The following is a 23239-nucleotide window of genomic DNA, read 5'->3' as shown; positions in this document are numbered from 1 at the left end:
ACAGGACCATGCAGAAAGTGAGACCTTGGATAAAGCGGGATTTCTGTTTTATGGATACAAGACCTTTGGATACAAGTGTTTTACAAATATAATCTTTCGGGGAGCCTGGGTAGCTCAGGCGGTTAAACGTCTGACTTCAGCTCAGGTCATGATCTCACAATACGTGGGTTTGAGCCCCGCGTCAGGCTCTGAGCTCAAGCCTGGAGCCTGCTTTGGATTCTGTGTCTCCCTCGTTCTCTCTCTGACCTTACCTGCTCATTCTCTCTCAAAAATAAATAAACATTAAAGAATTTTTAAAAAACCCAAATATAATCTTTCACTCTGTGGCTTATCTTTCCATTTCCTTAGTAGTATCTTTGCAGAGAAAATTGTAATTTTTATAAAGTCCTTACCAGTTTTTTTTCTCTCATGGATCATGCTTCTCTGTTCTCTTCTAGAAGTTTCTTCTGTATTTTACACTTAGGTCTATGACCCATTTTGAGTTAATTTTCTGAAAGGTGTAAGATACGTGTCTAGGCTCTTTTTTTTTGGTTTGTTTTTCATATCAGCATCCAATTGTACCAGTACCATTTGTCGAAAAGACTGTCCTTTCTCCGTGGACTTGACTTCCTTCCTTTGTCAAAGATCAGTTGGCCATATTTGTGTGAGTCTATTTCTGGGCACTCTGAGTCCTTTGATCTATGTACCTATACTTTTGCTAATACCATACTGTCTTGATTACTGTAGCTTTATAGTAAGTCTTGAAATCAGGCAATGTGAGTTTTTTTTTTTTAAACGTTTTTTTTTTTATTTATTTTTTTTTTTTTATTTATTTTTGGGACAGAGAGAGACAGAGCATGAACGGGGGAGGGGCAGAGAGAGGGAGACACAGAATCGGAAACAGGCTCCAGGCTCCGAGCCATCAGCCCAGAGCCCGACGCGGGGCTCGAACTCACGGACCGCGAGATCGTGACCTGGCTGAAGTCGGACGCTTAACCGACTGCGCCACCCAGGCGCCCCCCAGGCAATGTGAGTTTTACAGGCAGCATATTACCACTTAAAAATATTTTTTAAGTAAATTTTCAGTGACATGTAGCATACGTGTAGAAAAACGCTCAAATGATAATGTATAGCCTTATAAATTCTTACATAGTAAATATATTCAAGTAAGTGGCACCCAAAGAAGAAAGGACATTAACATTTTCAGACCTTCCTTTGTGATTCTTCCAGTTACTAAACCTCCATTCAGCGATCATGTCTATTCTGACTTTTAACAACATGTATTAGTTTGGCTTGTTTCTGTAGATTATTTTAATGGAGTCACATAATATGTACTATCTGATGTCTGGCTTCTTTCCTCAATATTGTGTTTGTGAGATTTGCCCATCTTTTTATGTATAGTTGTTGACTGCTTATGCTTATTACTGTATAATTTCCCATTGTATGAACACACCACAATTTATGGATCCATTTTTCTGTGGTTGGAAATTTGTATTATCTTCAGTTTTTTATTATTACACATAGGAACAGTATAAAATTCTCCTATGTATCATCCAGCGTTTATGTTCACATTTCTGTTGATATATCCCTAAGAGTGAAACTCCATATCATAGGGTGTTGCACATATGTTCAACACTGATAGATATTGACACTCATTTTCCCAAAATGGTGCTCAATTTATGTTCCCACTACCAGTGTATGAAACTTTTGTTTATGCAGCATATATTCTAATCCTTAAAACAGCTCTGTGACATAGTTACAGTATTTTATTCTCATTTTACATTTGACTACATCTGAATCTTAGACAAGGTAAGTGACTTGACCAAGGTCATGTACTATTGATTTATCTCCAAGGCAGTCTGAACTCGGACCACAAATACTTTTTTTGGTAAATGTTTATTTATTTTTGAGAAAGAGAGCAAGCAGGGGAGGAGCAGAGAGAGAGAGGGAGACACAGAATCCGAAGCGGGCTCCAGGCTCTGAGCTGGCAGCACAGTCTGATGCAGGCCTGAACTATGAACAGCAAGATCATGACCTGAGCTGAAGTCAGACGCTCAACGGACTGAGCAACCCAGGCACCCCCAGACCACATATACTTTTAATGACTTTCCTTTCCTCCTCTTCTAGGTTAAGAATGCCATTATATACAGACAATCTTCTTTGAAACTTCCAGAGTTCATTTAGGTAAAGCTTAATCCCAGCCCAGTGTATATCCATTTCTACTATGGCCAACAGATGGCGCTAACAGTAGTTTAAAATTTGTCACTTGGAGCTGTGACCAAGTGAACTCAGATACAGCCTCTTAGAACCATTCTTTCTTTATGTTTGTCTGAGCTGGTCTGAAAGCTAGAAATCTTGGGGTCATTCCTCTTTCTCTCTCACCCATGTAGTTGGACCATAAATCCCATCCATTTTACTCAACAGTAATTCCTGTATTTGCATTCCCCCTCTGTTCTCTCCTTCCTCTGTGTTCCCATTACCTTCTCTTCTTGTCTCTTAAATATGAATCTTGCACTCATAAGTACATAGCACTCATCACAGGTGGCAGTTTATGTACCTGCCATGCCCTGCTATGTTTTTAACTCCTCACTGTAGAGACTGAATCAGATTTATTGTGTGTCCTGGGGTCTAGCATAGTGCCTGGCACAGTGAAGGTACCGATGTTTGAGGATTTAATCAAGTTCTCTTGGCAGACAGCAAAAAGTTCAAAATGACCATTCTTTCCTGCGGTCACATAAACTCAGAAATACTTAACTTGCCCTGTCTGCCCTGGATGACCTGGTATCATGCTCCGACCTCTGGGAGAACAGGCTCATTATCATACAGATCCCTTGCCCAACGGTGTGGCTCATTCGTGCATTCCATCTCCCTTTTAAAAGGCTGGGGATGAGCCAAGGTACAAGGTCATTTCTTTTTTATAGGGTGGTTGCCAGAGAATTTCTGGTGGCAGACAGTAGGCATGACCAGATTGTCCACTTACCCTGGTTCAGATTGAATTGTTGGTAGTTCAGGACTGGGGATGGCATAGGTCAGCTTGAGATAAGGCAGCAGAACCACCAGGCACAAATCTGTCTCCTTAATGAGAAAGAGATTCCTGGTTATTGGACCATTTGTTTGTGGGCTAGGACTTTGATTTTAATCCCATAGCTTTATACACTTGGAAGAGGGCAGATAAAAACATTAATAAGCACAGTACCAGTTAAAAAATATTTTCCTCCCCTGACCTTCTCATCTGTCCTCTCCCCACAGTCATAACTTTTCAAGGTTAGTGTTGATGGTCTCTGCCACTCGGTATGTCACTATATTTGGGTCAGAACCAGACTGCTTGGGTGCGACTCTTGCATTTGCCGTTTCCTATATCTGTGACCTTGGGTAAGTTACTTAATATCTTTAAGCCTCAGGTTTTCATCTGTAAAGTGGGTTTAATAATAGTGCTTTCCTCCTATCATTGTAATGGGGATTAAAAGAGTTAATATATAAAAAGCCTTTCAACGGTGTCGGCTCATATTAAGTGAGGTTGGTAAATATTGACTTTTCTTTCCTTTTTTTTTTTTTTATCAAACCAGATACAGCTATTTTGATGCTATCTAGAGCACAGAAAACATTTCATTTATTATTATGTTTCATATTGTGATAGCTTTTATTACCAGGGTGAAAATGGCTAAATGTAAATGAACTTACATCTGCAATATTTTTCTCACCAATTGTACTGGGTACTTTCTCTGCTCTTTTCTGTAATAGACTCCTGTACTCTCTACACATGTCATAATAATTCCTTATGTTTGTATTGCATCTTAAAGTTTACAAGCTACTCTTACTTACAAAATCTCATCTGAATCAGAAATCTCTGCAAGATGGACAGGGCCTGTTTTATATTCATGCCTATGTTATTTAAGAGCTGAGAAAGCTGTGTCTAGCTGTGATTAAGGGGATTTTGTGGGATCTCAAGGCTGGTGAACGATGGGGCTGGGCCTGCCATCCTTCTTGTTCTGGTACTTTCCACTCATTGTCAAGTTCTCTGAGTTTGTGGACAATCAGGAAGCTGCAGTCAAATACCTAGGTGTCCATTAAGAAAATATGTGTGTATACAGTAGCTTCTACCCAGAAATTAGGTATTAGTACCCCTTGTAATAGGAAAATTCACATTCCAGGATATTGCATTTGAGATGGGTGGCAATAGGAGTCCCAAATGAGTCTATGAAAGCTTTTAAAATTTTATGTTCACTAAAATAACGTCAGACAGCACCGTGAACAAGGACAGTATTGGTGTTTAGTGGGTAGAAAGGTAATTCTAGGTTCTGTCTTCTCAGTAGTTATAGTGAGTAGCTTGTATGGTTTTTGTTTTTTTGTTTATTTTTGGCAGGTACAATGCGTACCACAAGGGTTTCCCCTCCCCCCCACAGCGGGTCTGCTTCACTAACTAAATGTTCAATGTCTATCTGGTTTTATGACTCAGTATTATTGATTTCTGCCTTCCTGAGACCCACACTGTCAGCCCCTCTTAGATGCCTCTCAGCTTTCTTCCTTGTTCGGACACTGCCAGAATGCAGTTGAAGGCTCCATTTCCCTCCACCTCCTTTCTCTCACCGAAGGCTTCCGGTTAAGACCCCTTTTCTTTTTCTGTTACTTCCTTCACCTCCTGTGTATGTCCTCAGACCCCAGGACATCTGTATCCATTTACCTGTAAAAGATTGATTTAGCATATTTTAGAACTAAAACCACTATTTTCAGAATTATGAGTGCCATAATTTTTGTGTAAGATTTCATTCAAATCAGCGGAACAAATATGCATCCAGTTTCTCTGTATGCTATCATAGGTCCTCAGGAAAACTCCTGAGGGCCTAGAACGTCATGATTTATCCAGATTCATTCTGATTCAGTTCCCTTCTTGCGAAGCCCATAGAATGAATGAAGCATTGCTAATGTTTATCATTCTTAATTAAGATCCCTTGTGCTTTTCTGTTTTCACACTCCCTCCCCACCCAGAACTCAATAACTGTGCTACTAAAAATCTCTTGATTGAGCTATGTTTGTGTTTGAAAAATGCTTGCTAGCCCTTAGATGTATCCCTGTAAGAATGCTGGGGAGAAATCTGTGCCATTGTCAAAGCAAAGTTATCATTGATAAGCACCCTGGGCCCAAGAGTTCTGGTCAAGGAAAGTGATGGAAGAATCCGAATCTCGGTCCCGTCTTCGGAAATGGAGGGGTGGATGTGTTGGTGTGCAACCCACATGTCTGCTTGGGCCCTCTGTGCGCCAGCTGTAGCCGGTGTGGGCCCCTGACAGTTCCCAGAGTTCTTTGTTTTTCCCTAGCTGCTGGCTGCTGAGAGTGGCTTTGCCCAAGGCCATGAACGCCCCAGGAGGGAAGGGGCAGCCAGCATCCAGTGACTTTGCCTCTAGAGCAAAAATGTCAGGCTCCCTTCCCTCAGTTCAGGAAGGGAGGGCCCGTGAAGTTTCCCAAGTCTCCTGTGGGGTGAAGAGAGACTTCTGTTAAGAGTGCATCTCAGGTCAGCTCCTCCCTCTGCCTGATCCTGCTTCTTTCCCTTCCCTCCAGAGTTGATCCCAATAAACCTCTTGCACACACATCTCAGAGTCTCAGAGTTGGTTTCCCAGGGAACTCAGCCTCAGACAAATAGTCTGCTTATCTGTGCAGTGGGTTGGCTGAAAATTGAGGGCAGTGTCCCTCAGCATCCACCCCTGTTGCCGAGCAAACCACACTGGCCCAGAGCTCTTCTGATTCTTGAAATCCTGCGTTTGGCAGTGAGCTGAAATAGTACTCGTGACATCTGGATGTCACTTGGTGTGGGACTTCATAAGGAATACTGGCAGTATGCAATACTTTGATATCTCTTGTGGAAATTCCTTCTTGTTATGCTCAAAGAAAATGAAGACTGGTGTGGCCTACAGAGACCCTAAATTGGTACTCTTTAAACACTGCCCTCAGTGTTGAGGCTGGACATACAGCAGTGAACAAGATAGATCCCACCCGGTCCTCGTGGTGGGAGACAGGCACGGGGGTGAGGTGAGAATAGGGGTGGGATGGTCGGCAGAGGTCAGAGCCTGCAGGACTTTATAAAACAGGTTGGAGGAACTGACCTGGATCCTCAGAGCAATGGAAAAGCATCAGTGGATTTTAGGAGGAGAGTCATCTGACCATATTTGCTTATTACTTCATGAGTTTAATATTTGCAAACTGAATTATGATCGTTTATAATATAGATTAGTACAGTCATGTTGACCAAAAAACATTGAAGCCAGTGCCCCCAAAGTAATCAGAGTGAGGGATTATTCTCCTCAGTGTGTATTCCTTGTGAGAGGCCTGGCTTTAAGGATCTGAGTGGATTTCAGGAGTTCCAAGGACAGGAAACAGAGAATGTGGCAGTGGAAGGTAGAGGTACGTAAGCCAGGAGCCCTGGAGCAACTGTTGCTCTGTGTGCATCTGTGTGTGTGCGCGCACGTGTGTGTTTCTTTTTTTCTTTCTGTTTTTTTGTTTTCGTTCTTTCTGACTCTGTGTCTCTGTCTCTCTAATTTCTCTCTCACTGGGTTTCTCTGGGCAAGGCAGGCACTGAAGGCATGTCTATTAAAGAGATTCCCCTGCAGGCAAGTTCCCCAAAGCCCTTCCTAGCCAATAGCATATTCCATCTGGCTTACCAAAAATGCCTGGAATGGGGTAGCAGAGTGGTTGTGAGCTCCAGACTTCACGGGAAAGGACTTTTCTGTCGGAGATTGTTTTAGGACTGAACGGCAAGCATAAATGTTTTTCTTTCTGTTATTTTATTCAGGTCTAAGCTCCCTTAATTAAAGAGTAATTATATTTCCCCCCTGAGTATTTGATCTCAATTCAGCTGATGTGCTGACATCCGTACTCGACAGGAAGGTTTCCCCAAACTCAAATCTGCTGTGGATGCCCCAACCCAAACCCCCCAAGGAGTCACAAGTTTTCTGCAGAAGTTCATTCTCCTTCAGATTGCTGGATTGTGGAGGAGTAACTGAAGGCACATATTGATCTGTTATGAACAGATGAGAGAAAATGACCAGAACAAATAAACTTTGGGGAACCAAAGCAGAGAAATTTGTCTCCTTCAAAATTCCCATGCCATTCAGCTGTTCTGTATTTGCAGAAAATAGCAACAACAACAACAACAACAACAACTAAGGATACTGACTGATAATACTTGCTAACATTTGGGGTTTGTTTTTGTATGAAGGTATTATTGGAGCTACTGCTTCTCTCTTGATGTTTGTCATGTGTGTTCCCCCCTCCACTCCCCCCCCCCCCCCCCGCCCAGCTTCCTTCTATTTGAAGTAAGATGTTGCTTCACTCTGGCAATTTGGATTGCCTAATTGATGTTGCCAAGGAGGAGGCCTCTCTTGGTTACTCTGTCACTCTTCTGCACTTGGAAGTGTCTCTAATCCCTTTAATGATTATCTTCACGGCATGCGAGCACGTCTGATGCTGAGAGTGGAATAGTAGCTAAGGACACAGAGTGAAATCTTAGCTGGAATGTTCAGAGCCTAGAGTTACTTTAACAGACTGCTTTCTGATTACGCTGGAATCCTCGGAAATGTCCTATTTCATAGTCATTACTTGAAGTTTACTTAAACATTAAAAAAATTTTTTTTTAACGTTTATTTATTATTGAAAGACAGAGACAGAGCACGAGCATGGGAGGGGCTGAGAGAGGGGAGACACAGAATCTGAAGCGGGCTCCAGGCTCTGAGCTGTCAGCTCAGATGCGGGGCTCAAACTCACAAACCGCGACGAGGTCATGACCTGAGCCGAAGTCGGATGCTTAACCGACTGAACCACCCAGGCGCCCCATAAAACTTTTTTTTTTTTACATAAATGAACACCTTCCCAGTGTAATGAGGCTTTGGAAGCTGTGCAGGAGAGAGGAGTTGGGAGAGGTAGCAGGCTCTAGGGTCAGGTCTGTTATGACTAATATGACCGTTAGGGAAGTCCCTGATCTCCCTGGGGGTCCTCTGCCAAAGGTGGTCACTCACCTCCTCTCCACATATCTAATACTCTGGTTGGATGCATTTGGGGGCCTAATCTGAGAAAGTTGTTCTTTCTCTCAAACAGTTCAGTTCTCCTTCGAGAACTAGAGATGACAGGAAAAAACCGTGTCCATGGATTTGGCGATTCTCATTCCTTGACTAGGGGCTAATTGATGTGTTTCTCATTCCAGCCACAGAGGAGTGGTATTCGGCACGGTATCACTTTCCTTTTCACCCAGCAGTTGGATAAAAAAGATGCCTGTGTATGTGGCTGTGAGTGAGTGTTGAGGGAAGGATGGGTTTGAAGGAGCTGAGAAAGAGCAGCTGTACCAGCAAAATGTGGTGACCAGCTTAAGGACCAGGTGGCCATGTCCCCCTCTCTTTGCCCACTCTGCCCACATCAGCTTCTATGCAACAACCGCTACCTTCTGGAATTCCTCTACTGCCCCATTCCTATTTTCTAGGCCTGCCAGGTGGGCGTTACTTACGAAGACTTTTTCCGAATTTCTCATAAGCCTCTGCTGCTTGCAGCCTCACTCTGTACCCAGCAGGCCCTTGGTAAAGACTTGTTGAATGGAACTGCATACAAATTTGTTTCAAATGTTAGCTCTTAGATGTGGCAACTCTTGAAGGAACCCTAAGCATTGGGGCACCTGGGTGGCTCAGTCGGTTAAGCGTCCGATAGTAGCTCAGGTCATGATCTCGTAGTTCATGAATTTGAGCCCCGTGTCAGGCTCTGTGCTGATGGCTCAGAGCCTGGAACCTGCTGCGGGTTCTGTGTCTCCCTCTCTGTCTGCCCCTCCCCTGCCTGCACACTGTGTCTCTCTCTCTCTCTCTCTCTCTCTCTCTCTCTCTCAAAAAATAAGGAAACATTAAAAATCTTAAAAAGAAAGGAACTCCAAATATTGATGTCCATGGGGGAAGAAAGGCTCAAGTAAGCAAACAGAGTTCCTGAAGGAGAGCAGTTGTCTTTTGTGCTGCCAGGCCTGCAGACTTATTCCACTCATATTCTTCCGGTGGCTCCAGGCGATGGCACGTTTCCTCACCTCTGCCAAATTTGTAAGGAGCATGTATTAATACTTCTGAATTGCTCATAGATTAAAGACTTTCACCTCTGTTGTCACTATTCTTCTACAAGCGCCAGAGTTCCTTGCCAGCTCCTAAACTAGGTAACCTCCTAGATTAGTGGTTGGAAGATTCCGATGTACCTCAACATCACCTGGAGGACTTGTTAAAACACAATTACTGTCTCCCACCCCCAGTTCCCGATTCAGTAAGTCAGGGGAGGAGCCCCAAGAATCTGCTTTCTTCTAAGTTCCCTAGTGGTGCTGATGTCACTGGTCCTCAGACCTCGCACTGCGAATCTGTGCTGTCGGTAGTCTCCTTGCCTCCTTCATTGGCCCCCAGACTGTATCCATGTGAAGCTAGAATGCTCTGCTAGAAACAAAGTCAGATGGCTTTGTCTCCTCCCAGTACTTCCTCAAGTTCTTGGCTGGCTCACGAGGCCACAAGGGCTGACTAGCCTGGCTTTCCAACCTCACCCTGCCCCATCTGCATATTCCGTGTCTTTCTACTGTGTCACCTGCCTCTTTCCGGGACCCAGCCCCATACCCAACCGCCCCCGCCCTGGCTCTTTCTAGCCTCCAGTTCTTCACGTGGTTTTTGCTCTGTGCAGGAAGCCTTCTTCTTTTCCCCCGTTTTAGTGCCTGTACCACAGCACTGTCACTTCTTCAGAGAAGCCACACCTGACCATGTGAACAAAGGTCATGTTCCCGCTTGTTCTCTTGCAGAGAAGCTTTTCTTTGTGTCTTAGCATAATCTTTTATGGTATTCATTTGTGGTTTTGCGTTATGAGTAGCTACATTTCTGCTTGGGCTGGGAACTCCCATGAAAAAAAGGGGCATATGTGTTTCGGTCACGGCTGAATTTCCAGTGAATAGCAGTACCTGGCAGATAAACATTTGTTCAGTGACTGGATAGGTGGATGGATGGATGAGGTTCTGGAATGCTTGGGAGTTGTAGGAAAAACTTAGGGGAACCGGAAAAAGAATTCCTGCCATGGAGCACTTGGCTACATCTGTGTGCACTGGTTTATCTGTCGATGAACATATCCGAGGTTTATTTTCGAAATTTTTGCTGAAGGACTCAGAATTGCCTGGAGCAGTCAGCACCCCCACCCATTTTGTTTCAAAACATGTGTATCCCTTGAAACTCCTTTCTTCAAGAAAATCTGATTCTGAATTTAATAGAACCGTGTCTGTGACTCAAGGAACTCGTCCATTTATCTTTCTATCATAGTGCTGTTTATCCACGATCAAGTCAAAGTTTTTGAGAAACCTATTTTTGGCTGAAAATAACAGGATTCTCTCAGAGATAGTTTTGTGCGATTTCAAATGCCTTCCCTTTGGGAGTTGTCCCTTGTCTGTCAGCATGGACTATTTCTCTGGGGACCTTTTCCTTTCTTAGATTCTTTTCCTTCCTTGCCTGTATCTTTTCTGGCCAATCTTCTCTTCCAAGATGCCTTCCATGGAGCTTAAACAGCATTCCTCTGAGTTCATGGGTCGATCGGATCATTGCGGTTACGTGACAAAGCAAATTCTGAACCTGAGTCTCCTGCTTCCTCACCTACTCTAGGATACCTCACCACCCAGCCTACACATTGGGTCTCAGTCCACCTCTTGAGTTGCATGGACCCAAGGGTTGACAGAGGAGCAAAGTGACCACACGGGCAAAACTGTCAACTTCAGATACTTACAGAGTTGGCCAACTGTGGCTGGGACTTTGGAGGCAGGAGTTCATGGTCTGTACTCATGGTCCATGCAGACAGGTGGTTCGCAATGATATTTTGTTTTACAGCCAGGACGTTGAGGTGTTTTCAAAGAACTGGGCTTCAGAGATGCATGTTTTCACGTGGCAATAACTTTCTGAATTTGGCATTGAATCAATTCACCCAGGTATGAAAACAGTGTCAGGCACTCCTAGCAAGTAAAACTGAGTTGGGGAGCCAGACAGAGGTTTCATACACCCAGGTTAGGTTGTCTGCTCAGGGTTTTCCTTTTGGAAACAGCATATTTCCTCTTTGGGGAGAACCAGCTCTCACCTCTGTCATTCCTTGTGATTTAGGAGCTATCGTTGGAAGACAATTCTGTATGGCTGGCTTGCATTTTTGCACACCTTGTGTCACCTGGAAGAGAGAGACTGACTGGGTCTCCCTCCAGGTGGTGGGTAGGTTTGTTTTCTGACCAGAATAATGAAGATGAAATTCTTGGATGAAGGATAGGCAGGCTTGCCAACAGCACCCAGTCGTGAACCAGAGCAATGCAGAATTTCCCAGAGGGGAGTGTGAATGCTGCTGGAGAAGACAGGCATGTGAGGCAGGCTGGACCGTGGGAATGCTCTGGGGCTCCCAAGGCTGCTCCCACATGAGGAAGTTAGGAATTTGGCATTGTAGAGCTGTACATTTACATAGAATCTAAATCCTTCCCTCGAAGCTGTTCTGTGGCGCTGCATAGAAACGATGGTCACGTTGAGTTTGGATTATCAATAGTGTGTTATTGATTTTATTACTTGGTGGGCAAGTACTGGGACTTGGGATAGCACAGCGAACCTGTGACTAGTAGGCTCTTTCAGGGCCAGGTGGTGCTTTTGATGGGGAAAATCACCTTTTCTTTTATCTTTTTCTGTGTAGACACATATGTCTGCTTATTCATGTGTACAGGCATACACATGTATGTGTGTGCAGGTGGGTACGCGTATGTGTCTACGTGCATGTGAGCACATGTATACGTGTGTGCCTGTGTGCATGTATGTGCACGTGTGCCTGTTTATGTGTGATTTAGGCATTTATCTTTCTGTTTTGGCATGTAGAATCATACTTACCATCCCAGTGTTTCGTTACTAATTTCATGTAATCCAGAGTGTTCTTATACCAAAGGGACCTTTACCTTTTCAGTAATAATTTCAAGTGGTTGTTGAAGAAGGTACGTAAAGAGGGAGGTAAAGCTTATTGGGCAGAGTTGTAGCAGGGGATGTTAATAGATGCAAAGAGAAAATCAAAGGCAAGAAACAAAAAGGTGAGCAAAGAACCAATTTAAATATTAAACCTTTTATGAAATGGACATATGCAAGGTTGTTTCAATTCATTTTCCAGATTTTTTCTGACTTCTCATCATGCAAACCACATGTCTGTCACCTAAACCTGCTCTTACCTGTCCAGCCCTCCTCCCTTGCCCTCTGTGTCCTGCCTCTACTCTTACATGCACACTCTCCCTGAAATAATGCCCCCTTCCCTTCCTGGCTTCCTGGGTCTTACCTCACCATGGCCAGACCCACTCTGGGCCTAATGACACCAACTTTTTTAGGGTTCCTGAACCCAACCCTTCATGAGGGGTGGTCCCGCCCACAACAAGATGAAGGAATTCTCAGACACCAGCAGCATGTCGGAGAATTCATCTCAATCCTGACACTCTCTAGCTGGAGATAGCATCAGATTCCATAGGTTGGGGGTTCAGTTGTAGAAGACTGACTGCTAACCCCCCTTCAGATACCAGTTGCAAGCCCTGGGCTATCACCGGTGCTTTTGTCCAACTAGCAACAGATTGTAGGTTCCAGTGACATCCTCCTTAAGTTCTTTTAATTTGCTAGAGAAGCTCACAGAAGTCGGGGAAACACTTATGTTTACCAGTTTATTAAAAGATGTAATAAAGGATCTGAATCAACAGTCAGATGAAGAAATGCACTGGGTGAGATATGGGGAACTCTGTAGGGTACAGAAACTCTGTACCCACTCAAGACACATCACTTTCCCTGTACCTCTACATATTCACCAACCCAGAAGCTCTCTGAACCTAGTCTTTTTGGGTTTTTATGGAGGCCTCATTACATATTCACGATTAAGTCATTGGCCATTGGGTGATTCAGTCTCCACCCTCCCTCCCCTTTAGAGGTCAGGAGGTGGGAATGAACATTCCAACTGTGTCATCACATGTTTGGTCCTCCTGACAACAAGCCCCTGCCCTTGGGTGGGGTCCAAAATTCACCTTCATTAATAACAAAACACCCGTGTCACCTTTATGGTTCTGAAAGTTTTCAGGAACTGAATAAAGATCAAATATATGCATCATCATCTGAATGACCAAATATATTATTTCTTTTAAATGACTATATTGCAGTCTGGATCTAAATTGCCACCAAATTCATAAATCCTATCATCTTTCCAGCAAGTGCCATTTCTTCCTTTCCCTTTGACCCAAAGGGATAAAAAAGTATGTTGAGTGATGCTTCTCACTTTTTACATGCTCTCTCTCTCCTGCCCTCTCTCCCTTTCTTTCTTTCTTTCTTTCTTTCTTTCTTTCTTTCTTTCTTTCTTTCTTTCTTTCTTTCTTTCTTTCTTTCTTTCTTTCTTTCTTTCTTTCTCCCTCTCTTCTACCTTCCCTCCCCTTCCCTCTCTCCCCAAGTTAATTTTAAGATTAATTTCTTGATATTGGTCCTGGAACATGTCTCCAGTGAAGTGAAGATACACAGAGTATACAGAAGTTGGAGTCTCTCTATTTTTTTAGAGGAATTTTCACTTGAGAGTAAAATTTTAATTGGACGTCTAAACTTCCAGATAAGCTTTTGTTCACCATTTGTCATGAATTTGCAGGGGGAAGGAAAAAAAAAATCAATATTCTACAGTACTTCTTTCATCCCAAGGCAGTTGAAAGACTTTAGCTGCAAAGTGAAGAGATCAGAAGAGAAACAGATTTATAAAAAACACCCCCATCTTAACAATGTCATTTGGAAGAACAGAACCTCTCTGAAGCAATTTCTGATCTCCTTTCCAAAGGCGATCACTTTTAATGGGCGACCACGAAGATGAGAAAAGGTACAAAGAGAAAAATACAGAGTGCAGTTTTCCGTTCTCTGCAGTTTTAGGGAAAGAGATCCCAGCTGTAAATGTAGACAGTTTGCAAACATTTAAGCAGGACCTTCTGCCAAATTTAAATGCCTTTGCGGATCAAGACAAACAGCATCACTCTTTGTTATAATTCCAAGCAGCTGGGAGGTAGCATAGAGCTGAAGTTCCCAAGGCTTGCTTCAAGGGGCCTCTTCCTAGGTGCACATCAGATTTCTCTGTAGTACGGTGATATAGTTGTATCACTTTGTCACCAATTGTGGCTTGATGAATATGTTTAAGAATTTCTCAGTTTCCTGCTGTCTGAATGCTCTGGCATATACCTGCAATGGTTTTATTTTGTTCAATAACTGCTACCAATTCGCTCTATCAAAATCCACTTCTTATTTCTTAAAAAACCACCCCACTTAAAGTTTTTAAGGTCTCAGTGTTATCAACTTAAAACTTTAGTCTTCTGTTTAATACACATTTCTTCATCTTACCCATCTTTCCTCGCTCTAAACTTGTGACTATGGCTCCCTGGGTGTGGAGGGTTCTGGGTCACGATCTATTCTCTTACATACTTTTCTCTCTACCTTTTTGTAGTGACCAATTTAATGTTGGGTCAGCGAGGAAGGAGACGGTGTGAAAATGTTGCCTGGCATGTCGGCCCATGGTGGGGTTGCATGAGTCTTCTTGGTTGAACATACCTATTGACCTAGTTTATGATTAATGGGCTCCTTGAGGATGGCTGGTACTCCATCAGGCCCTCCTGACAAAGGCTTCCCTCCTATGTGATTCCTTGTGCACGACTCAGCCCTGTCTTCTTGCTGATCCCAAGTTGGGGACATCACGTGATATTGCCCTACCCTATGCCTGCCCAGGTCGTGATACAGTGTACCTGGCATTGGTGATGTTTCCATCTTTGTGGCCTACTGGCAAGTTGAGATCTAACTTGCATGTATCTCGGGAACAAGAAAATTCTCAAGTTTTCCTTTCTTGTACCGTCTATACCCAGTGCTCTTTGCCTGCCTCCAGTGATCCAGGGACTTCCTGTCAAGCTCAGTGATATTGGTGTCCCACTGTGTCATCTCCTCTCTGCTTGAAGCCTCCCTCCCTTCTCCTTGTTGGGGCGAGGAGAAAGCTTCTCTGAGAAATCCTCCTTTCTGTCTGCTTTGTGCTCTGTTTCAAACAGCAAGGTAGTATAGGGAGGCATGGGCTGGAGGGGACAAAGGTTAAGGTTGGTTCTGCTGATATTACCTTTCAACAAACCCTATGGGAAAAGTGGTTAGTTCTTTGGCCTTAGAATGTCTGACAGGATGTGCATCTTCTCTCAATTACGAGGAAAAATAGCATCATGCTCTTATGCTATAGTTATTTCCTTTGACTAAAAAAGAGAAATAGTGAAAGGGAAAGTGTTGGAAAGAAGTAATGCATGTTTTCCTTATAATTGGCCGGGAAATGGTGACAGAAAACCCGTGGATTTGGAATATTGAGACCTTTAATAGGAGGGACCAGTCTTCTTATCCTGGTCAGGACAGGACAGTCCTGGCACAGTGCCTGTGCCAGGCACAACTTACTGGGTAAATGTTGAAAGAAGGTTCCAAGTTGCCAAGGAGTTGGAAGGCATTGGTGCGATTCTGATGTGGAAAAGTCTGAGTTGGAGAAAAGTTACCTTGGAAGAAACATATTCCCAGTTTTTCTCCTCTCCTCCTTCTCTTCCAGACCTCCAGTGTTTGTTTCCCTTGCCCTGCCCACATCTAACTGTGCAGTGGGAAAATTGGAATTGTCTTTGAAGTGACCACGAATAGTGGTGACTGTCAATACTGAATAGCTATTTTGAAACCTTGGATTTAGCTCGGTATGGCAAAGTGAGTGTCATTAAGTCCCTCACTTCTGGAACATGATGGACTTAAGGATAAGCGCTGAGAACTAGCGGTTCACGGCTCTACTGAGGAAGGAAATAAACGTCAAGTAGCACTTACCTGTCACACTGGGCAAGAGGGGCCTCTGTCCTGGGCCACACACTTCGGAAGGCCTCAGGTTCAACACACATGGACTGTATGTATTTGGTAAAGAAAACACGGTGCCTCTGTTACTCAGGATTCAGTCCTCAGCGTCGGCAGGTAAACATCAACCCTCATGACTACTAATACTGTTCAGGCCCCAGGGACATGCTTTCCCAACATCTCTTGCCCAATATTCTCAAACAAAGGGTGACTGCATCTGAATGCCATGAGCATTTGTGGGTTGTGCTATCAGAAACGGGCGCTGCTTTGGAGTGTGGGGAGGATTTGAGTAGCAAAAGCACTTAGCTAAGACAAAAGACTAATTAAATTGTAAAACCTTTCTCTCAGTGTAAGTGCAGTAGTTTATTACATTAGCAAGTATTATTTTTCAATAGTACTGAACATTCATTTTCTTGCTTCCCTTCATGGTTCCGGAGGTACTTGTGAATTAGGGAGCTCTTTGCTCTTTGCAATAGTTGCACGTGGCGAATGAAGCACATTTTGCATTATTAACCAACTACTCATCTCCAAATCACAGGTCCATCAGCGGAACACCCAGATGTGTGCAATAACAATTAAATTCAGTTGTCTCCAATGTTTTGCTGACTTCTACTTGTATGAAAACTGTAACTTCACGTGCACTTAAAATTTTACAGTTATGAAGTATTTCTCAAGGTAGGAGAATAGAACATGTTTTCTTTAATGACTCATTAGCTTTTATACGTAACTTACAGTATTAAGCACAGGGTGTAGGCTTTCTTTAGTATTCTTGCCGCTGCAGTATTAGGGGTGGGCCTAATGTAAATCATCAGGTCATACTAATTGCCTCATAAAAGTTAGCTTCCTTGCTCTTGCCGAACCCGATTGTCTTTCATAGTGGAAGGAGAGATATACCTCTCAAATTTTGGCAACATTTTATGGAGATGGGGTATAAAAGTAGCCTGGCCTTTTCCCATGGAGTTCAAGACCAATTTTGCATTTAAAAAAAAAAAAAAAAAAAAAAAAAGAATGTGGTCTCTGGAATGTTCTGTTTGTTGGTGAGACTCAGTAACAAAAAGGCCAGATTTGGAGCTTCTTACCATGTATTTAAATACAGTTTCTTTTCCCAACATGGATGTAAGCCTAGTCGGTTAGGCAAAATGCGCATTTTGTCCTACCGTGTAAGGATCCGTTCTGTCTTTAACAACAGCCGTGGCAGCAATAATATTGACGGATGATGCACGAGCACTTTACAGTGCTTGGCGTGCTTCTGTATATTTTACCACCTGTTAATGAGTTAGGGAAGAAAACTGTGGCTTCTGACATTTTGATAAATTTAGTTGCAAAGTTAATGGCAATGTGGAAAGGTTTGCACCTCTATTTATTTTTATATTCTATTAACAAACTAAGCCCAGACATTAATTTCCATCTGGGTTATGCATTTCAGGACATTTTAAATTTTGTTTTCTTTTCATGGAAATGGAAACATAACTGTAGTCTTTGGAGTATGTTTATGCTGGGATGGTTTATTTTTCATTCTGGCAAATCAATAGCTAACTCTCTGTGGAAAGCATAATTTAGCGATTAGAGTGTTTGACCTTTAATTTTTCAGAAATCTTTGAGGCATTACATTTGTTGTTCGTGATGGTAGGTTTGGGGTCCGTACCTAGCTACATAAAGGGAGACAATGGGAATATAAGCGTCAGGCAAGGAGTTGAGAAATCTAGGTTGGGGGCTCTCCTTGACCCTTTCTGAGCCTCATCTCTTCTGTCTGATAGCAGTCATATGCCTCATCTATGTGATATGGCTGGTGTGGAGAACAGACTAGATGATCTATGCGAAAGTACCTTGAAAGCCACTAAGTAAGACAAATAAAATGTATCAAAAGTAAATGATATTATTATAGACCAAGGTGAGCAAATGGTGGCCTGAGAATCAAACCTGGCCCTCCATTTGTTTTTGTAAATAAAGTTTTATCAGATCACAACCACATTCATTCATCTATGTACTGTTGATGGCTACTTTTGTGCTACAGTGGAAGAATTGAATGGTTGCAATGGCATATGGTCTGGAAAGCCTAAAATACTTGCTATCGGGTTCTTTGCAAAAAGTCTGCTGATTCCTATTTTAGGCCACAGATTGTTTGGTTAGAATTCTCATATGTGAGGAAGATATAAACATCGGATGTCAATTTTTAGGAAGAACTATAATCATCTGCACTTGATGAGGGAAAGTTCTTTAATGAGGAATGGCAGCTGACAAATAAAGAAGTAATGACAGAATTAGAAAATCTCCATTCTTACAGTCCCTGTGAAATAATCGATCCAGACAAGGATCGTTTTTATATAAAGTATTGTTGGGAAAAAGTATAGTCCTATGGAGTAAAAGCATGATGGTACTGCAGATCACTTGCTAATTGTGAAAGGAAAAACATAGCATTTATAAGCATTAAAATAGTGACTACTTTATCCATGTACTCAAACTTATCATCACTAATAGTGAGACAGGTGGATGTGATGTGCCTCTAAACATGGCGCAAGATTTTGAAAAATCATTGTCTGTGAAGCGTTTTTGTCAGAAATGTGTAAGGTGAATTTAATCCAGATGTAGACATAATTTCCGGTTTATAGCATATACTGAGAATATAGGAATCATTTAAATGACACCAAAAGGAAACAATTGGACAAGTCCCAAATAAAAAATACAGAGTTTCCTTTAGATTACAAGAGATTAAAAAAAGACCCACGAATATGATGTGGAAACTTGGATTGGGTTCAGTGTGAAAAAAAGAAAGCTATAGGAGATATTATGGGTCAGGTGGGGGAAATTTGAATAGGAGCTGGATTTTGGATATGACTAGAGTATTATGGTTAATTGATATAATCTTGTTAATGTGATGAAGATAATTGTGGTTATGCAATGTATGTTGAAGTTTTTTGTGTCACTTCCAAATTCTTGGGTCAAACACACATGTAAACATGGCAAAATGTTAACAATTCAGATCGATTTGATTGGCATACGAGAGTTCATTATAGTATTCTTCTCACTTTTTAAATTCAGCAAGCAATTATTTGCCTCCTTGGTGGTGTTAAGAGCCCAGGAAACTGGCATCTACTGGAGGGGAGACATGGATTCGTGGACATCTGGTCGATAATGCTACGCCATCGTGTTTTCTCTGGTGTCCCCTGTCCAGCCCCCCAGGTTAGAGAATTAGAGATACACACTCTCTTTTCATGATTTTTTTCCCTGAGGATGTTCGTTCCTGCTGGTGATTCGTCTTCCAGCCATGGCACCCACCCAAGCAATATTTTTCCCTTATAAAATTTCATCTTACTAGCTGTCATTCATCATTCCAGCCTGTCAAAATCTTTAGAATTTTAATTCAGCCATTCAATCTGCTAGTTCTCTTTCCCAGTCTTGTGACATCTAAATGGTCAGTAGTTTGCTTTCTGTGTTTTCATTCAAGTAGATAATGAAGGTCCTGAAAAGTACCCCCTTTCAAGTCTTGTAGTGCATGGTCCCTTCTAGGCTGTAGGGGATCTGCCCCTCCGCTCTCTCTGGGCCCCATGATTCAACCAGTTCAAAACACACTGGGCCAGCTCTCAGAACCCCTGTGAACCACTTCAGATCCTGTTGGCTTCAGAACTTCTTCCAACTTCTGCTCTGACCTCAGTGTGGGCTCTCTTTGGCTCCATACAGGTGACTCTGATTGTGGCTGTGCTCATGAGTGTCCTGAGACATTCCTGTTGACACTGAAGCATGAGATGCCCTGAAGACCACAATCCTGCCCATGCATGGTCAGCTTGGAAATGTGAGGTTTTCTGCCATATGGAGCAAAGCTTTGAACAAAGGGAGATTGAAGCCTGAAGATACATTCTTTGCTCTTTCTCCCCCTGGACACCTGAGTAGCATCAGATAAATAAGTGGTAGGTAGGACTTGGTGGCTGTGGCTCTCCCTCTATCGCATTCCTCAGTTTGCTCACTCCTATTTCCCTTGGACCCACGCTTTACTTTCCGGAAAGCCTGGCGAAGATAGGTTCCCACTGTCATGAGTCTACGTGACTCTAGTGTGTACCCAGGAATGTGGTAAAGGGCTGCCAGATGCCTTTCTCAATCAAGACCACCGTGGATGGCATCTTCCTGCATTATCCAACCAGCAGTCCTTAGGTGCGTACTCATGAATATCAAGGACACATAGTACATAATGGGATCAGCTAAATGCTAAAATTTAAATTAACTTTTTCACATGCAAATTATACAGAGCCAAAGTGCTTTTTAAAACAATATCATGGTAGTAGTATCTTTTCCATTTTGAAAAGCAGCAGATACGTATTTCTTCTTAGTCAGTGGTTCATGATTAATGATATGTGTACAAAGGTGCCGTTTCAAGTTCTTCATGCTTCTGCTATTGATTGCTTTACTCTTTTTTACACATCCTTTTATTCGTTTTTGTTTTGTTTTTTGTTTTTTTCTGTCATCTTACCCATTTCTAGAAGTTGGGGTTCCCAGAATGGCTCAGTCGGTTAAATGTCCGACTCTTGATTTCAGCTCAGGTCATGATCTCATGGTTCGTGGGTTTGAGCCCCATGTCGGGCTCTGTGCTGACAGCGTGGAGCCTGCTTGGGATTCTCTATTTCCCTCTCTCTGGCCCTCCCCTGTTTGTGCATGTGCATGCTTTCTGTCTCTCTCCTCTCTCAAGTAAGTAAACATTAAAAAAAAAAAAAAATTTCTAGAAGTCAAAGAATGTGATGAATGGACTTAAATGTTTTTGGTTATAAATTAATTTAAAATATCATTACTTTTAATATACACATGGGTAAACCATTCATATGTTAGTAGTTTAACATAATAAACTGTAGACTTTCAAGTCAGTAATGGCTCATTGCGAGGTAGTGTCGAGTAGTGGTTATGAACGCACATTTTAAATTAAGATTTTCTGAGTTCACATTCTTTCTCTGCCAATTAAATGACTTTCCCTCTGGAAATTTACTGTATTTAACCTCTCTGTGCCTCAGTTTACTCATCTGTATAATTAGCATATTATCAGTACTTGTTTCACAGGGTTATTATGAAGATTAAGTGAGTTAAAATATAGAAAACAATTATGAAGGTACCTGACAATTAGTAAGTGCTCATTAAATGTGTATTGCTGTTATTATGATTATTAATTATTATTAAATTTATTATTACTACTACTGCCACTATGATTTTTTCTTTTCTAGAGGTCTTTTTCTCTTTTGCCATACTTTATAAGAGGATAGCTATAAATATGATATAAGCAAAAATTGTCTCCTGAGTAGCTAAGTGTCATAAAATTATAGGACTAAATACAAGCTCCTTACTTAGATCTTCATTCAGAGCTTATTTGCTCTTATGCTACATTCAGTGCTAACAGATTTTTGATCTCTTTTTCTGGATCACAAATAATTGGAAGCGTCTTATTAGAAAGCTGGGGAATGGGGTTGTTGCCGAGGCATAATGAGAGAAAGCTTTGCTGTAGTGACAATTAACCCCGTAAAACAGGATACCATACATTAGAAAGTCGTAAGAACCCTAAGGAATGATGGCTGTGAATATTAATTCACCTAACAAATATTTATTGAGCACTGACTTTGTGCCCGGCATTGTTCTAGACCAAGAGAATACAAAAGTGTATGTGACTCATAAGGTCCTGACCCTCAGAAGATTGTATTCCATGGTTGGGTGGGGTGAGGGGGCGAGTAAATACATTTAAACAAGGCAGTTCCAGAGTATGAGAAGTTCTAAGAAAACTTGGGAAAATGGGAAGTTCTACTACAGGGTCATGTGGTAGAGAGCAACTGAGGTGGGAGAAGGCATGATTTAGTAGTGAAGGACTGAGGTGAGACCTGAAGGATGCAAAGAAAATAGCCTTGTCAACAGCTGGGGAACAAGTATTCCATGGAGAGGAAAAAGCAAGTGTGAGGCCATGAAGTGTGAATGAGTTCAGTGCATTCAAGCTATGGCAGGAAGACCAGAGAAGCTGGGATGTCGGTAGCCCAAGCAGGGGTGAGGGGTGGGGGTGGGTGATGCAGAATGTGAAGTGAAAATGAAGACTTAGGAAGGGCTAGCCCACAGGTCTTAAAGTCGGTGATGAGGATATGGAACTTTATTAAAAGAGCGGGAGAATCCTGTGCAAGTTTGTAAGAAGGAGAGTGATACGATCTATGTTATAATAGGTATGTACAAAATATGCTATGTATATATGGATATATATGGAGATTGTCATTGCTAAATATAGAAAGTATTGGAAGGGGCAAGACTGAAAACAGATCCATTAGGAGGCTACTACAGCAGTGTAGTTGAGAGACAGTGGTGGTTTGAACTAAGATGCTGATAGTAGAAGGAGAAAGAAGTGCTTATGTTTGAGATTGATTTTAGAGGTTGAGTTGAGAAAATTCTTGAAGAAGTGGAAGGAGCCATTGGGGGTGGCGGGGGGTAAGCAGAAGGGAGGAATCAGAATCAGGGCTGACTACTTACTGTTCCTTGTCAGTGACTGGGACGGTGGTCCTACCTCTTCTGCGATGAGAAAGAATGAAGAATGGGCTAAAAGGGAAGGAGTCAAGAATGCCCTTTGGCCATGTTTGGTTTGGAAGTTAATGGCCACATAGAAGAGTGAGGAAGGGGGTCGCCTGGGTGGCTCAGCTCGTTGAGAGTCTGACTTCGGCTCAGGTCATGGTCTCACAGTTCGTGGGTTCGAGCCCCGCGTCGGGCTCTGTGCTGGCAGCTCAGAGCCTGGAGCCTTCTTCGAATTCTGTGTCTCCCTCTCTTTCTGCTCCTCCCTGGCTCATACTCTGTCTCTCTCTCCTTCAAAAATAAATAAAAACATTAAAAAAAAAAAAAAAGAGTGAGGAAGGCACTCGGCTCTGCAATTCTATGGAAAGAAAATGAAGGACAGATGACTTACGTATCTAAAGAGTATCTGAGGATTGATATATGGGAGAGCACAGGAATTTAATGAGGCTTTAAGCTTTTTGAGATAAATATTGGTGAGAGTTGATATAGGAGTGTGAATGTTGAAACCATCAACTACCTAGTTAGGCAAAAGTTGATTTTAGTATATTTATAAAGGCCTATTAAAGGTCTCCCTGAGTGATGTAGGCTTGTTTTATTAAGAAGACAAGGGGAAAAAACCATTTTTTTTTATAGGAACACCTCTCCACTCTAGGCTGTCTGATATTTACTAAAATTGTCTTTTAAAACTTCCCAAAAGCTCCTAGACAAGTTGTCTCTTACTTGTGCCTCCCTGTTTTCCTATCTGAAGAATAGAGGCAAGTGAACTCAACAATCTTGTAGGTGTACCAGACATTAAGTTTTTTTTCTAGATGTCTGGGTCTAACTAAGGGCTCCATTTAGTTAAAGCAATCACTCTTTTTTTTTTT

General features: G+C 42.3%; 1 protein-coding gene and 1 long non-coding RNA gene across 10 annotated transcripts in view; both read left to right on the top strand.

Moving 5' to 3' along the window:
- Nucleotides 1–23239, top strand: part of RBMS3 (RNA binding motif single stranded interacting protein 3) — a 1338119-nt gene that overhangs the window by 92351 nt on the left and 1222529 nt on the right. The gene's annotated exons all lie outside the window — the stretch shown is intronic.
- Nucleotides 1–23239, top strand: part of LOC131511708 (uncharacterized) — a 162160-nt gene that overhangs the window by 90721 nt on the left and 48200 nt on the right. Inside the window, exon 1 of one of the 2 annotated variants that reach the window (XR_009261684.1) lies at nt 15619–16535. The exons of the other annotated variant lie outside the window; for it this stretch is intronic. This is a non-coding gene — a long non-coding RNA (uncharacterized LOC131511708). Of the gene's footprint in view, nt 1–15618; nt 16536–23239 lie in introns of those variants that run through there. 2 annotated transcript variants of the gene reach the window in all.

Source organism: Neofelis nebulosa, chromosome 5 (assembly GCF_028018385.1).
Source record: "Neofelis nebulosa isolate mNeoNeb1 chromosome 5, mNeoNeb1.pri, whole genome shotgun sequence".
Lineage (NCBI taxonomy): Eukaryota > Metazoa > Chordata > Mammalia > Carnivora > Felidae > Neofelis > Neofelis nebulosa.
Note: the sequence above shows the minus strand (reverse complement) of the source record. Positions and strands in the feature narration are given on the sequence as shown.